Source organism: Patagioenas fasciata, chromosome 3 (assembly GCF_037038585.1).
Source record: "Patagioenas fasciata isolate bPatFas1 chromosome 3, bPatFas1.hap1, whole genome shotgun sequence".
In the NCBI taxonomy this organism is placed as follows: domain Eukaryota; kingdom Metazoa; phylum Chordata; class Aves; order Columbiformes; family Columbidae; genus Patagioenas; species Patagioenas fasciata.
The window spans coordinates 90,949,137-90,963,722 of NC_092522.1; the positions used below are offsets into that span (position 1 = coordinate 90,949,137).

The 14,586-nt window shown below is 43.7% G+C and overlaps 1 protein-coding gene across 1 annotated transcript in view; it reads right to left on the minus strand.

The window, feature by feature from the left end:
- Window positions 1-9,148: 9,148 nt before the first annotated feature.
- The window catches only part of BCKDHB (branched chain keto acid dehydrogenase E1 subunit beta), a 112,191-nt gene continuing 106,753 nt past the window's right edge, over window positions 9,149-14,586 (minus strand). Inside the window, exon 11 of the mRNA XM_065835748.2 lies at window positions 9,149-9,488. The gene's annotated coding sequence lies outside the window, so the exon portion shown is untranslated. The remainder of the gene's footprint in view (window positions 9,489-14,586) is intronic.

Below are 14,586 nucleotides of genomic sequence, written 5' to 3' on the forward strand. Positions count from 1 at the left end.
TGGGGGGGGTTGCAGCCTTTTGTGGGGCAGCAGCTCTTTGTGGTTGTGTGCAGGAGCTGAGGACCCCATGGCATGCCTACAGCTGGTTCATTTCTATATTTAACATCCCAATGTCACACGATTCCTGCACCAAACCCCAACAGTTCTCCAGTTGAGGGGAAGCCAGACGTGCAGCCCCACCTTGGGGTCCGTCTCACAATTATCATCGCTGGGCTCTCCTCGGTTTGAATATAACAGCCAGGACAAAGAAGGGTTTCCAGGACTTTCTTCACACATTTATGCCTGAAGCAATGCATTTCTCATAGAAATGTGACATCCCTGGACCTCAGCAGCTCGAAGGCAGAGCTGCAGTTACACGGGGGACAAGAGAAGCAAAACAAGGAGAACAGAGCAGTCTTGAAAGCAGAAGTCCAGAAGGAAGAGAGGGGCACCGGGCGGGTGGCAGCTTGCTCAGGGACCTGCCTGCAGCTGCCTGCATCCACTGCCCTGCCAGCACCTCTCTGCCTGGGGCTGGATCCAACAGCACTTGGACGGGCAATGGAGGGAACTGCGACTGGCACTTTGGAGTAGGATAATTACAATCTGGGCTCTGCAAGTGTGGGTTAGCTTTCACTGAAATAAACTGCTCAAATCTATGAAGAATATCAACATTGTAGGCACAAGGGGCATGGCAGTAAATTGTAGTAGGATGAAATACCTACACTTAATTACGTCAAATTATATAGAATTTGAGAGAGTTTTTCTGATGCATGCTATTTAAAGTTATGCCTAAGTACACTTCCTTGACTGAATAAAGCAGCTCTTGTTGAAAGATGTGGGCTTGCTTTATAGTTTATGATTTATAGTCCTCACTACATTTTGTCACTTTCTTGTTTCTTGACTGAGATGTTTCTGAACATCTCATTTCAGATAATGGGACGCTGCTAGAGTGCTGAGCTATATACAGCCTCTTAAAAATGTATGAGCAGTGTTTTGTTTTCTGTTTTTTTTTCCTCTAAGATACTCATGCACCTTGAGTACGCTCTTCACCAGAGCGTATAACACACACAGCCAGTAGTCATTGCTCTACCAGCCTAACATTCACACATCTCTACACCAGCTGGATGGAGCCAAGCCCACCAACCTCCATCGCTGACATTTTTCAATCAAACCAATCAGAAGGGTATAAATACCCCCAGATCAGCTCAGCTGAGCTCATCCTTTGGCTCTGTGTCATTAGCAGCCTCTGGGGTTGAGCACCAGTTTGGGATGTTGCCTCAGGAGCCCTGAGCCACCCGGCCAGGCTTGGCTCACTCCCATCGTGGTGGGGCTGGCAAATTACAAAGTGAGGAGCCTTGGTCTTGGGGCAGAGGGACACCTAATCATTTCCACTGTGGGCAGAGGAAACGACCAGCTGGTGGAGCCGAAAGGGTTGCCACCCACGCAGCCTTGGAAAGAAAAGAGGGTTTATGTGCAAATGAGAGCCTGAAATCTTCCTGCCCAACTGGCTTGGTGTGTGAGGACCGTGCAGAGAGCAAGCCCACAGCAGCGTGCTGGTGGGGATGCACGGAGTGCTGGCAGAGCATCCCAAATTTCATTTAGCCTCAGTAAGCACAACACTGAGCTGGTGGTGGTGGCCCAGACCTGAATCACTCATTCAGGAAACATTTGTGATCTGGCATTCCTGCCAGCACACGGTCCCCAGCACCCTTCCCAAACCAGAGGGACATACTGGGGGTGATTGGTCCTGCAGAAGCCCTGTTGTCATCTCAGCCAGCACGGCCGGGACCTGGTGAAGGACGGGGAAGCGTTGATGTTTTCCCAGTGTACAGGATCCTGTATTTCTCAGACACAGTGTCAGATCTTTAAACTCCCTGGCAATGAATGGGGAGTGTTCGCAGTCATAACTCACCTTGTTGCAAGGGACTGCAGTGAGGCTTGCCTAGCAGATTTCTCAGCATAGCATCAGAGTTACTAAAAGGATTAAAGAGGTTCACAAATAAGTAATAAAAGAACAAAACCCCACTTGAATTTAACTATTCCACCCTTGCCTGAATAACAAGAAAATAAATCCAAGAACCTACTTAGAAAATGGACCCATTTTTCATACCGAATTGAAGGATAATAAGGTTTCATCTAGGGATGTGGACAGATGTTACAAACACAGCAAAAATTAATTACTAAAACCCAAAGATTCTTTCATTAACAATAAAAATAATTGAACTCATTGAGAAAGATGATACTCTGAACTTCAGTCTCAGGGAACCAGATTCACTCAAGAGCAGCATCACTCATTTCAGTGACTGTGTATATTAATAGAAACAGACACACTCAAATATCAGTTTGCTTTTACAGCTATGCTCCGCCTAGATCATTTTAACCATAGCAATAATGTAAACATCCTCCTCCCCAAAACAGCAGGCTGAGTGCAGGCAGTTCCTGAGCTGCCACAAAACAGCTTTGCAAGAGCAGAAGCAGCATCAGCCTGAGGAGAGTGGGCTGGTGCGGCAACAGCAGAAACCCAGACAAATTTGCGCCAGGCTTCACTTAGCCCACAGTGCTGTGGTAGCTAAGCGCTCTGTTACTGAAGCCGACAGCAAAACTCTCAGCGATTTCACCGCTCATAACACAAGATGAATCACAGGCTCTTGCTGAAAGCTAATGAGATAAAGTGCCATCTCCCAAAGGCTCACCCTGTGAGTATGACAACACCCCTGTCACAGCCTGAGTGGGTGTTTCAGGCACTTGATGGTCCTGAGCAGTGAAGAGCTGTAAGTCACCAAAACTGCCTCCACCTGGGGAGAGGAATGAGACTGAGGGATGAGGGGTGGGAAGGGGTGGCAGCAGGCAGGGCACTGCAGGCAGGGAGAAGGTGCACAGTCTGTGATGGCCAGGCTGGCTCCCTCTCCTGAGGGGCCAGGGCTGGGACCAGCAGCGGAGGCGAAGACAGGGGAAGCTGGGATCACTGGTTGAGGGCAGGCAGGGCTATGACCCCACTGTGAAATGCTAGTGCCCACGTCACACCTCTTCATCCTCTCACCCTCGTTACACAGCAGGAGCCGCTGCTGTGGAACCTGCTCCACCACCTGCCCCAGCTCAGCCCCATCCCCTGCCTGGGGGCAGAGAAGTCTCCCCACACCCAGGAAAGCTGTGGGTTGGTTGTGGTGTGGGGAAAAGCTGTGAAGGAAGGGACTGAGGGAGAAGGCAACAGTTTCAGACCATGTCTGCTCTGCAAAACAGTTCAACATCTGCTTGCCTTTGCTTCAGCCACCTCTAACTCAAGTATGATTAGCACTAAATGAGGAACAGCTCAATAATATACACTTCAGTTGTATTACAAGTAAGACAAAAGTCACTTAAAAAGTTTAAAAGCATTGTACTAGAATAAATAGCTGGGCTGTTGGCACAACGGGAGGGGAAACCATACAGAAAATGTGGAGGGTGAGTAACAAGAAAAAATCACTGGAAAGGAATAGCAGTTATGGTTACTCTCACCTTGCCCTTACTCTGTCTGTTCTCTGTGTATTAACATTTGAATGGCAACCTGCTCACAGCTTCCTTCTCAAGTTAAATTCTGTTTTGTGAACAAAACACAGGACTCGTTGGTAGCAACAGGAGATGCCATGAAGCTATTGGAGGAGCACTTGAACAAGGTTGCGCTTTGTTCCTCCACTGCCTCACTGCTCTCTCTCAAAGACCCTGAGGTCAAGTCAGTAGGCATTAGAGTTTTGTCATCACAGCAGACATGATCTTCCTGTCTTTTATGGGATAAAAGATTTACCTAGAAACACACTAATATGTGACACATACCTCTTAGGAGCTTTCTGCTTTGACTTGAGGCAGAGCCCTGCACTGGGCTGAGTGGGAGAGGAAAGTCTACAGCACTTGGCTGCAGCCATGGGTCCTGCTGGAGGTACCTTCTCCATCTTCTCTGCAAACCAGTCCAAAATTTTCAGCATGTCTAGGTTGGCACCTTCCTGGGAAACCCTAAATTAGCAAATAATTAGCGTGAGATAGCTGAGCTGCCCAAGCACGTGGAAAGCTGAGGTGCTGCAGTGCAGGCTTGGAGTCACACAGTGCCTGTCAGGTTCCAGGTCATCACTGACCAATCATCTCTCTAATGTCTCTTCTGTGCAACAACCACTGGGACCTACCACCTGGATGTGCTGCTCCAGGCCAGCCAGACGCCATCCCCTGGCTCACAGGGGTGAGCTGGCTCCTCCACTTGTCTCCCTCATGGCTTTTTGCTGCCTGTCAGGTACCAAACTGCTCTGAGAGCTGCTGGAGGGCAAAAGGCACAGCTGGGTCCACATACCAGCTGCTGCCCACGCTGCCATCGCCTGCCCTCACACGGGTCACTTCTGCAGCCCCTTGAAGGTCTCAGTCCCCATGTCAGGCACATGGTCCCACAGCCTCAGGGCAGGCAGAGGCAGGTTCATATGAGCATCCCGCCCTTGCCCCAGGCCAAACCAAAGGTGCTTGGGATCCTGGTGTTGCTCCATATGTCCATGGTGACCTCCACTGGTCAGACCCTAGGCAAGAGCTGCCTCCAGGTCCTCAGCACAGCCTGAACTGGCAGGGCAGTCAAGGGGAAAGGAGTGAGTGTATCAGCTGTACTACCCATGTGGCTTATGCCAGAGCCCTGAGAAGCCAAGAAACTGTGTTTGTATGTGTCTGTGTGGGGGGCGTCTCACTGACCTGCAAGTGTGCAGGTGGAGAAAGGGGACTGCACAGCCCCCAGCCAGCGCCCAAAACAACTCTGCACCTCCAACATCCCTCTCAAGCTCCAGGGTCCCCTCAGCAAACGTGGGACAAGCCCAGGTTAGACATGAGCAGCCTGAATTTATGGCGGTAGTTAAACAGAGAGGGAAAAACTGTTTGTTTGAGCTGCTTCGTTGTCCAGGCTAAGGCGGATCCAGCGGGGGCCGTGGTGGGAAGACTGGGAAGAAACCATCTGCCTGCAGCCCAGGTCGCCCACCTCAGACTGCCCGAGACTGCCCGAAACTGGAACCAGCAGTGGCTCAGGCAGGGCAGAGCTCGCCAACGCTGCAAGAAGAGCGCAACCACAGGCGTCATAAATTCAGACAATTTCTGTTTTCAGCAAGTACTCAGCTGCAAGTAAACAGAGTACGAGTAAACAGGAATGATTTAATTATCATATAAAAGTAATTAATTAGATGCAGGAATCCACACGGAGTCCTTCTCAAATACTGGTGGCACACTGCTGTCAGCTGTATAATAGTCATCCACAGACCTACATGAGTAAGAACAGACACTAGTTTCTACTCAATGTAGCACAATTTTTTTTTTTCTTCCACAACACACAAAAATAGGGTTTAAAAATGTAACCAAAGACCATAAACAATTTCAAAGTAAGTAACAAACCCAAAGCTGGGGTTGATTCACTGTTGCATTTGCAGTATGAAATAGGCTACTGATCAGATTAATCAGTATTGTCAATCAGGAGGCTCAGTTCTTTCTGTAGAGGGCTGGGGGCAACTAACATAACGTTAAGTAGAGGTTAGGCCACCACTTCTTGCACCAGTTGGACTGAGACACAGACCATCTTCTCCCATCTTCTTGCACCAGTTAGTGTATGGCCCCAGCATCCACCTAACACTTCGTGTGCTGCTTCTCCGTTCTCTTTCCCTTCTGTCCAAAGCATGGAATGGGCAATTTCATCTGAAGTTAATTATCTGAAGTCCACATTCGGACTGTGGTCCCATGACAGCCACAGCCTCTGGAGAATCAGATGCTGTTGTCCACACCAGCATCTAGCAATGATGCCTGAGATGACAGGTAGGGCTGGATGATCTGAGCCCTTCTAGACTAGCAGCCGAGGTCCAGGCGGGATACCTTAAAACATCTCACGTGGCACTACACACAACTTAGCTGAGGCAGTCAGTGGAGTCAGCTCAGCCTACACAATGAGTCAGATTACCCTAAAGGCACTTACTAGCCAGCCCAACTGCTCTGCTCGTATGTGCACCTGTATCTCGACACTTAAATTTAGGTGGCTTAATCCTGAGGTGAATCCCACACGCAGCGACTACAGGAAGCGAGGGGACTGCAGCTCCCTCATCTCCCATTAACTCACTGCTGTTGCTCATGGCTTTGCTGAACTTGAACCAGGTCCTGCCCATATATTATCTTCAGATATTCATCAGAAACCTTGTGAGCTGCAGCAAACAACTCCGGCCAGGGGACATTCATGAGGCTGGGATTTTTGCTCCAAGTTATTTGCCTCAAGGAACTAAATGCCCAGTTCAGCATCAGCACGTCACCCAGGAGACAATCCTTTCTTTCACAAGCACAACATGTCGTGTATCCCACCTTATGTACTTACTGGGGATTTGAGCAATTTATTTTGAAAACCAAGGCAGGCACCAATCTCAGTGCTAGCATTTTATGCAAGCTCACAGAAAAATAGTCAGAGCGCAGCTACCCAAGCCTCAGAAAACAAAGGGCTCCATTTAGATGCCTGAACACAGGCATCTAGTGCCAGTTGAGATGCCCTAAAGCACCCAAGATACACACAGAGCTGGCAGGTATAACATAGGACCTATGGAAGCGGCAGCTAGAGACCATGCAGGATACCCCAGGGTGTCTCAAACGGTACTCAATGCTCAAGCACAAGCAACCAAAGTATATTCCAAAAACCTTGTTTGTGCTGAAGTCAGACGTACATCTCCTATATGTAACAAACACATATCTTGCAGGGCAGCTAAGCAGCAAAAAAGCTACAAAAGAATTGCACCCTTATTTTGGGTCTACTGAAATCTGGCAGAGTTTACAGACTGCGTCAGCTTATTTTGTTGTGAACATATAATGCTCACTGAACCCCATGAGCTGCTGTGATCACAATCTCTGCCAGCTTGCTGAATGGATTCTTTTCAGCTGCTGCCTCTGAAGTTATGTGGCAAGAGCAGAGCTGCTGTAATACACCAGGGCACTGGGAACATCGCTTTTTAGCTACGGGAGCAAGGGAGCTGTCTGAAAAGATTCATGAGCTCAGAATTGATTATCAGACCGTAGGAGCAGAAGGTCATTGTGTCAAGGCTCCTGGCTACTGCAGAGAGCATTCTACTGGCTAATCCTCTTACAAACACGTGCACTTCCACGAGGGAGAATACCTCTAATGATTTAAATCCAATTTTTATTAATTGGCGCACTGTTTGTTACACTGAGGTTGAGTCTTAACTGAGCCAGATGACAGGAGATGAGTATACAAGTCTTTCATCTACAATTAATAAATCTGGGATCCCATGAAAGCTGTATACGTCTTTCTTGAATTCCAATCTGCTGTCTCAGGATTCAGCATTAAACTATATACCATAAGTATTTCCAGCAATTAGTGTTAAATGAGCATGACTAGATAGATTACTAATTTCTTGGACTATCCACAGGGATTACTGACAGAATTTTTTGCTTTAGAAGGAGTTAGAATGAAATAATCACTTGCTCAGGTAAAATCCAAGAAAATCGCTCCACACATTTTTTTGCATAATCTAATTAAGAGACCTAATATGACTTGTCTGTGGATTTTACTATTAAGGAATATGATGAGAAACAGTTATTTGTATGTAACAACATACACCTCCCTGTCCAATTTAGAACTATATGTCATTTTTCCATAAGATGCACTTTAAACAGCTGCCATCCCTAAGCACAGGTTACATGAGTGGATACTGCCATCTAGGCAGGCTTCTGGGAGCAGCACCTACTTTAGAACACTGTCTTTGCCAGGGAAAAATATTCTACTATCCAAAACGGAGGAAAGAGAAACATTTTTTCTACTATTAAAAAATGATGCATCACCACTCACTGAAAATACAAAACCTGCCCCTCAACCAGATTGTAGCAGTCCACATTAAGAGAAAATATTTTCTGCATGTTTATTAAGAAATATATTATTTCCTATTTCAATACATGCAACTTGAATTTAAGCTTTGCACTAAATTACAAACCGCTTTTATCTGTGAAAACCACAAATACAAAGTATATAGTATTTAGGCTATTAATTACCAAAGCCCATTTTACTATGGCACTGGTTTAATTGTATCTATTTTATGTGCTTTGAAATACAATAACAGCACATTTTTAGAAGACAGTTACTAAAATATCTATTGATTTTCTACAAAGAGAGAAATCATTCTTAAAAACACTTTTCTTCATAAAAGCAAAATAGTTTCCATCCAGCACCAAAAATAGGAAATATATAATGCATCTTATTTAAAACAATCAACAAATTCTATACACAGCATTTACAGGAGACTTACAAACATACTTAGAAACCTTCACAAATAGCTCCATTTTCAGTTGTGAGATTCTATAGGGAATGTATGGAGTATGGATGCAGATCATACACAAAACAGCAGGAGGACCTGAAAAGATCATCATTGGGCACCTTCCATCTGTACAAGTCCTTTTCATGTGGCACAAATGAACCCCACAAGGGCTGCTCCTCAGGTTCGGGAGAGGGACATGAGAGCTGCCCAGGAGCCCTGAGACACACACCACTTTGAGATGCAGACACCTATAATAAAGGGTGTTGACCCCAAACGCACGTGTCCCTTGGATTTCAGTGGATCTGCCCAATGAACAACCCCCCAGATCATTGGAATGAGTGACAGAGGAACACGGTGGGGCAATACCCACTGACATTCAAAGTGAAGGTCTCCTCCTGACACCTGTAATTTTGTATTTCTGTATCCTCACCAACAGAAAAACGTCACATGCGCTGCCTCTTCTCCCACCACTGGCATGAATATGTCAGTGTACTCTCACCTTTACTTGACAAACTGGCACATTTTGCACAACTGCTTACCAGCAGACACATTCCATACCTAGAGGAAAAATAACTAAACGAAGACAGGGCAGCAAAAATGTACCAAGGGAGCCTCTCACCTATAGCAAAAAAGCAAAAAAATCCTCCCTTCTCAAGAAAAACAGGGGTTTCATTTCCCTTCCAGAAAGGAAATCAGGATTTGGGACTATTTTACATGAAGCCACCCAGCTGAAAGGCAGCGAACGACACTGGTTAAAGGAGGCCCCAGTCAGACCAGATGCACAAGCTGGTCCGTCTAAGGTTTGTTTTGTTGAAAATACAGTCACATTCAAATAACTTATTCGGGTTTTCCCAAAACAGTAACAAAACCAAGAGACAACATGTGCATAATATGTTTTATTGAATAAAATCTTGCTTCTAATATTTACACAATGAAGTTTAGAGATGTAACCTTGTGAAGCATGGCAATGTGTAACATTCATATGACATCTGAAATATCTTTAAATGCATCTGAAACTACTTATATAGCTATCACCTGCCCATCACTGATTTCATAATTAAGGAAGATTTGAACTTTCTGAAGAATAGCCAAGATGAATAGTAAGGATAGTTCAGTTCAGAGAAAACATTCTGCTCTGTCAATTCCAAACCCAAAAGATCTGTGTAAAGTGTCAAGAGTTTTGAAGGTGGCTTCTGTATTTTCCTGTCGTTTCTCTCATCTCTGCAAAAGAAGTTGACAAAATAAATTACAAATCTTACAGCTGAAAGTAATATCCACAACTTAAATACACAGCACCCTGCATGGTCATCTTACTTTTTAAATTTATGATGTCCTCTTAACCTTAACGTTTGTGAACTATAACAAAATAATTACTTCATATGTACTAAAAACTATATTACATTTTTAAAGCTCCCAAGGTAGAAATTAGAAATGCTGCAACTGATATCTAGTGTCAAAATAACATTAATTACCATCATTTATGCAAAAACCTTTATGATGAAGTGTCTTCTATCCCACTCTAGCATGTTAAGCAAAATGTTATGTGTTGTTTTCTTAAACCTCTATTAGTTATACTATCTACTACTACAGTGAAGAGGGGTCTTGTAAAAAACTACAGTCAATACCTTTCCTGCTTATAGGGTTTTTTAAAGAAAATTTCATTATTCCTGATCTTGCACAGATTCTCAGCAAGGTTTGAATGCAAGTATAGTCTTGCAACAGTCATTTTGACAGGGTAACTCACAGCATTAGCAGACTGCTATCTTACATTTGGACTACTCACTGGTTGTGAACAAGACACGATTCACTGGCCATGTGCATGATTTTTGCCATCCAGCAGGAAAACATGAACCAGGAATGCTGCATCCTGCTCACGCCTCTGGAGGCTGTTTATAGATAGCACATTACAAAAGGTGGGCAGTCTACCCTGCCACAATTAGGACGAGGTTGAAAAAAAAAATCTGGTTGTTAGTCTTGGGTTAGGAAGAAATGATGTTGCACAGTCTCTCATATTTTATTTACCAAAGAGGCAGAGGAATTATATTTTCTCTTGTGCCTCAAGTTAATATGTATGAAGCCCTGCCTAACAGGAGTGCAAAGAACAAACAATTCCAACCCGAAGCATCTACCAGGTCCCTTCTTGTTTCCCACCACAACTTACTGGTTGAGAAAGGGAAAGTATTGCTGTCTCTCCCAGCTGGAGCACTGGTTCTGAGCAAACTGTACTGGATGTTGAAATACAACTTCAAACACATGCTTAGAAAGAAACATAAATTTAAATCAACCCCCAATCATCCCCTAACATCGCCTAACCTTTAAGCACCAAGATTAAACTTCCCATATAATAGTTCCATAATGAAGTTCAGTATGACTAAAGTTGTAATAGTAATGATGTCTCTACATACACACACTCTCTCTCTCTCATGGAAGTAAGCTGTCACCTAGCAGGGAAAGCTTTAAAATGCAGAATTTGACAAGAAAACAGAATATGCAAATGTGGTAGAAAAAGCTGCAAAAGGTAACAGAAAAGCACTTGGCTATCTGCCATTTCCATGCTATAGCCACCCCTAAATATATATACGATACTTCTGTATCACAGGAGTATGTTTTATAAAATGTATGGCTGTTTTCTTCTGTTCCTTTTTGTTTGGTTGGTTTGTTTTGTTCTTTGGGTTTTGTTTTTGGTTTTCTTCCCCAAGTGAGCGGTCAGGCACCATTCCATCTACCCAGGAAATTTGTATCCATCCTAATCTCACCGCTGCTTTTGTCTTTATCTTTTTTCCAACTACAAAGAGTTGTCTGGAACACAGCTGCCTACCTGGAAGCTATTTCTCTTATAGCTAACATAGCTAGAAATTTTAATAACTAAGAAGCTGCTGAAAGATACAGATTTTGCTCTTGCCGGTCTCACTGGTGATGTATACAGTATGCATTGTCAGATGCCATCTTTGAACAGGAAAAACCATCTGTACTGTCAATCTAAAGATAAGAGACTATGCATGTGTGAGACACTGTCAACACCTGCTGAATAAAACCAAATGTACATTAAGATAATACAGCTTAGTTTAAAAATGATTGACTGTAGCATCCAGTGTGAGACCCTGCATTAGCCTCAGACATAAAGCAGTAAGTTAATCCAGGTGCCCGAGAGGAACTTTTCTGGGTATGAGGTGCACGTGCGCACACAGCCAAACATATTTCAGGGAGGGATTTGCTTGTTTTTAAAGAAGATGCAGGTTTACTCTTTGTTAAGTGAGAAATACGTGAATAAGGACACAAATATTTGGACACACCAATAACATAACGAAAAGCATACTATAACTGGTAAAAATAAGTCTGGAATTAGCATTCATTTGCTTTAATATAGAACATGTTTCCAGGTCTGAAGAGGACTTTCAAACAGTGGTGGACCATGGAACGTCATACAACCTGGTGTTATCCAGTAAGAAGGGAGGGGAATCACATCGCTGCAGACTTCATGAAACAAAGTTGCAGGTAGCTTCTCCCTCAAACTAAGGACATTTCAGGCCACATTAGAAAGGACAATCTAATATATACCAGTGATACATTTGGCAATTACTGCTTTGTTTTTTTTTACTCTACAGCCTGCCTGAAAGCAACAGATGAACCAATTTCTAGTAAGCTGTTGATTACGAGGGGGAAAGAAGAAGGTAGCCATCCATGCCACCAGCTTATATCTAACAGAAATGGCTTAAAACATAAATCAAGCAAAAACTTATACAGCTTGCCTGTTTCTGTAACAAAACCCAACGCCGTACATCCCTGTGCACCGCAGGGAACTGCTGTCTCCTCTCCGGCAGAAGAACAAGAAGGGGCCCAACTTTTCTAAGATCCAGAAGGTTACAGCTGTGCTCAAATCCACACAAACTGTAACATCACCTCCTAGAAAGGATACCCCTGTCTCCCTGCACATCAGGTGGCCTGGAACACATTAATTTCATCAATCTGGACCGACGGCAAGTAACGTCACTAATAAATGTTACACTGAGTACAAAAGGAAGCAAATATAAAGCAATTCTTCTATTTATCAGAAACAGAAGGATACCACCTTATATGCAAACTGTAGAGTAGATGGCAGGATGGAGATCTGCTACAACTGCTGCATCAAGCATATAAAACAAATTACCTACTATAGCACACAGAAAAATAAGGAATACTCCCTTGTAATGTGTCCCATAACAAGGCACATTGAGGTTATCTCTCAGAAAATCCTTTGAGCAGCTCATTCTGTAGCACTAATATCTAGTCACACCAGCCAAAAGACGTGGTGTTATGGGGCCCACCACCCGGACGTTTTCTTAGACAAACCAGAAAGTAGAGTTTTTTGTGTCTTTACAGCGTTTCCCTCCTTGATATGCTAAATCCTGATTTTCAGATGGCCATTAACTTCCTCTGATATTTGTATGTGGTGCACAGGAGCCCACAGGAGAAATGTAAATACGAATGCAGATGACTTTTCCAGATTTTAGTCCATATCAGCTTCACAGAAAGGTTCACTATGGACCTGTCCTGGTTTTGTTAAAAAAACAAGTTTCTCTTTTAGTAAATTTTGCCTGTCAGCTAAAGCCTTCATATTAGCTACATTTTCCTGGAGAACCAGACACATGTTTTGGAACACCTAGCAATGGAATGCAAACTTATTGATAAGTACGGATGGACATCTCGCGAGAGGGGCAACGAGAAACCAGTGACCAAGAAACTGACCAACCGGTGTATAACATTCCATTCATCTGAATACTTCACATAAAAGTGGGAGATCACGAGGATCTCGTCCCTTTTCCTTCCCTTCTTCCTCATGGCTGACATTAGGAGAGGACCTTGCTGGTTGTCCCTGCGAACTGAGGCCTAGTGAGAGACTGAATCCAGCTCCGGTTGGCTACAGAGTCTAATCCAGGACTTTGGGTGCCGGCTCTGCAGTTGCTGAGACTTACAAGATTGGTTTTATATATTTTGTATTATTTCCTCTATTCTTATTAGTAGCATTAGTAAAACATCTTTAACTTTTCCAACTCTCTTCTCTCTGTCCTTTCCCTCCCGATCGCCTGTCCTGAGTGGGAAGGGGGGAGAGGGAGGGGCAAAAGGGTGAAGTGGGGGGGAGAAGGGATTAACAATACATCTGCCAGGGTTTGATTGTCACCCCGCAATCTTAACCCTCGACATGACCTCAGTGTGGTAACTGGATTGTGTGCAAATTCAATGCAAACTCAGAACCCACTTTTTTCTCCTCATACTTCCCTCACTTTACCATCCTACGGAGGAACAGTGGTCAAACTAATTCTCTGAACAACCGAATGTCCTCTGTTTTCCTTTCCTTACACAGAGGTAAAAATATTTGGTCCTTTGGTTTCCTTTACAAACAAACAGATTAGAGGTTACCAAGCATGGTCCAGTAACTTGACTCAAAGAGCAGATACAACCCTTTCTCTTTAGAAAAGCTTCACTGACTTCATTACAGAGGTGCCAAAGAAAAAATAAGTCTTTAATAAGTTTACTTCAACTCAAATAAAAGGCAAGGACAACTGTCATGAAAAAGAGAGTGTCTACTACCTATTCTACAAAAAGATGACAACATTCTTCAGTTTTAATCCTAAGGAAATGCTCTGGTATGTCAATAACAGGTGATTTTGTAGAAATATTGTAAGTGGAACTACATTATTTTTCAGAGACAGTGCCTCCCATACAGGTATTCCACTACCAAGGGAAACAAAGTGAAACACAAAAAGTTGTTCTGAAAGTAAGTATGCATATAAACAAGATTAACATGAGGTACTTACAACCTTCTATCCCTGACCCTAAATTTAATTCACAGTTTAACGTATAGATAAAATGGGCACAAGAGGGCGCCCCTAATATAGGGGCCACCTTGGCCATCCCCTCTTCCGAGTTCATAGCTACAAATCCCTGACTGCCTGTTCCAGGATCTCCTTCTTCCTCAGGAGAACAGGCCTGTAGTTTTCTATTTAGTTCAGATGTAAATGACCCATCAAGACTCAATCTCAAAAACCAAGCTACTTGATTCACTTAATTAAAGGAAGTAGAGAATACAATGCATTGACACATTTCCCAACTATTAAATTTTGGTCATTAAACAACAGAAGTTCTCCCACAGCAACACACAATAGTAAGTCCCACTGCACAGCTTAATGCTACTTAGTATTATATTAGAATGAAACAGAGACAAAAGATTTTACAGACTGTGATTAATAGACATGTAATAGAAATAAATATTATTTCACAGACTTGGTGCCTGAATGGCTCTGCAAACAGAAATCTTCAAGCATGATCAAATTACATATAA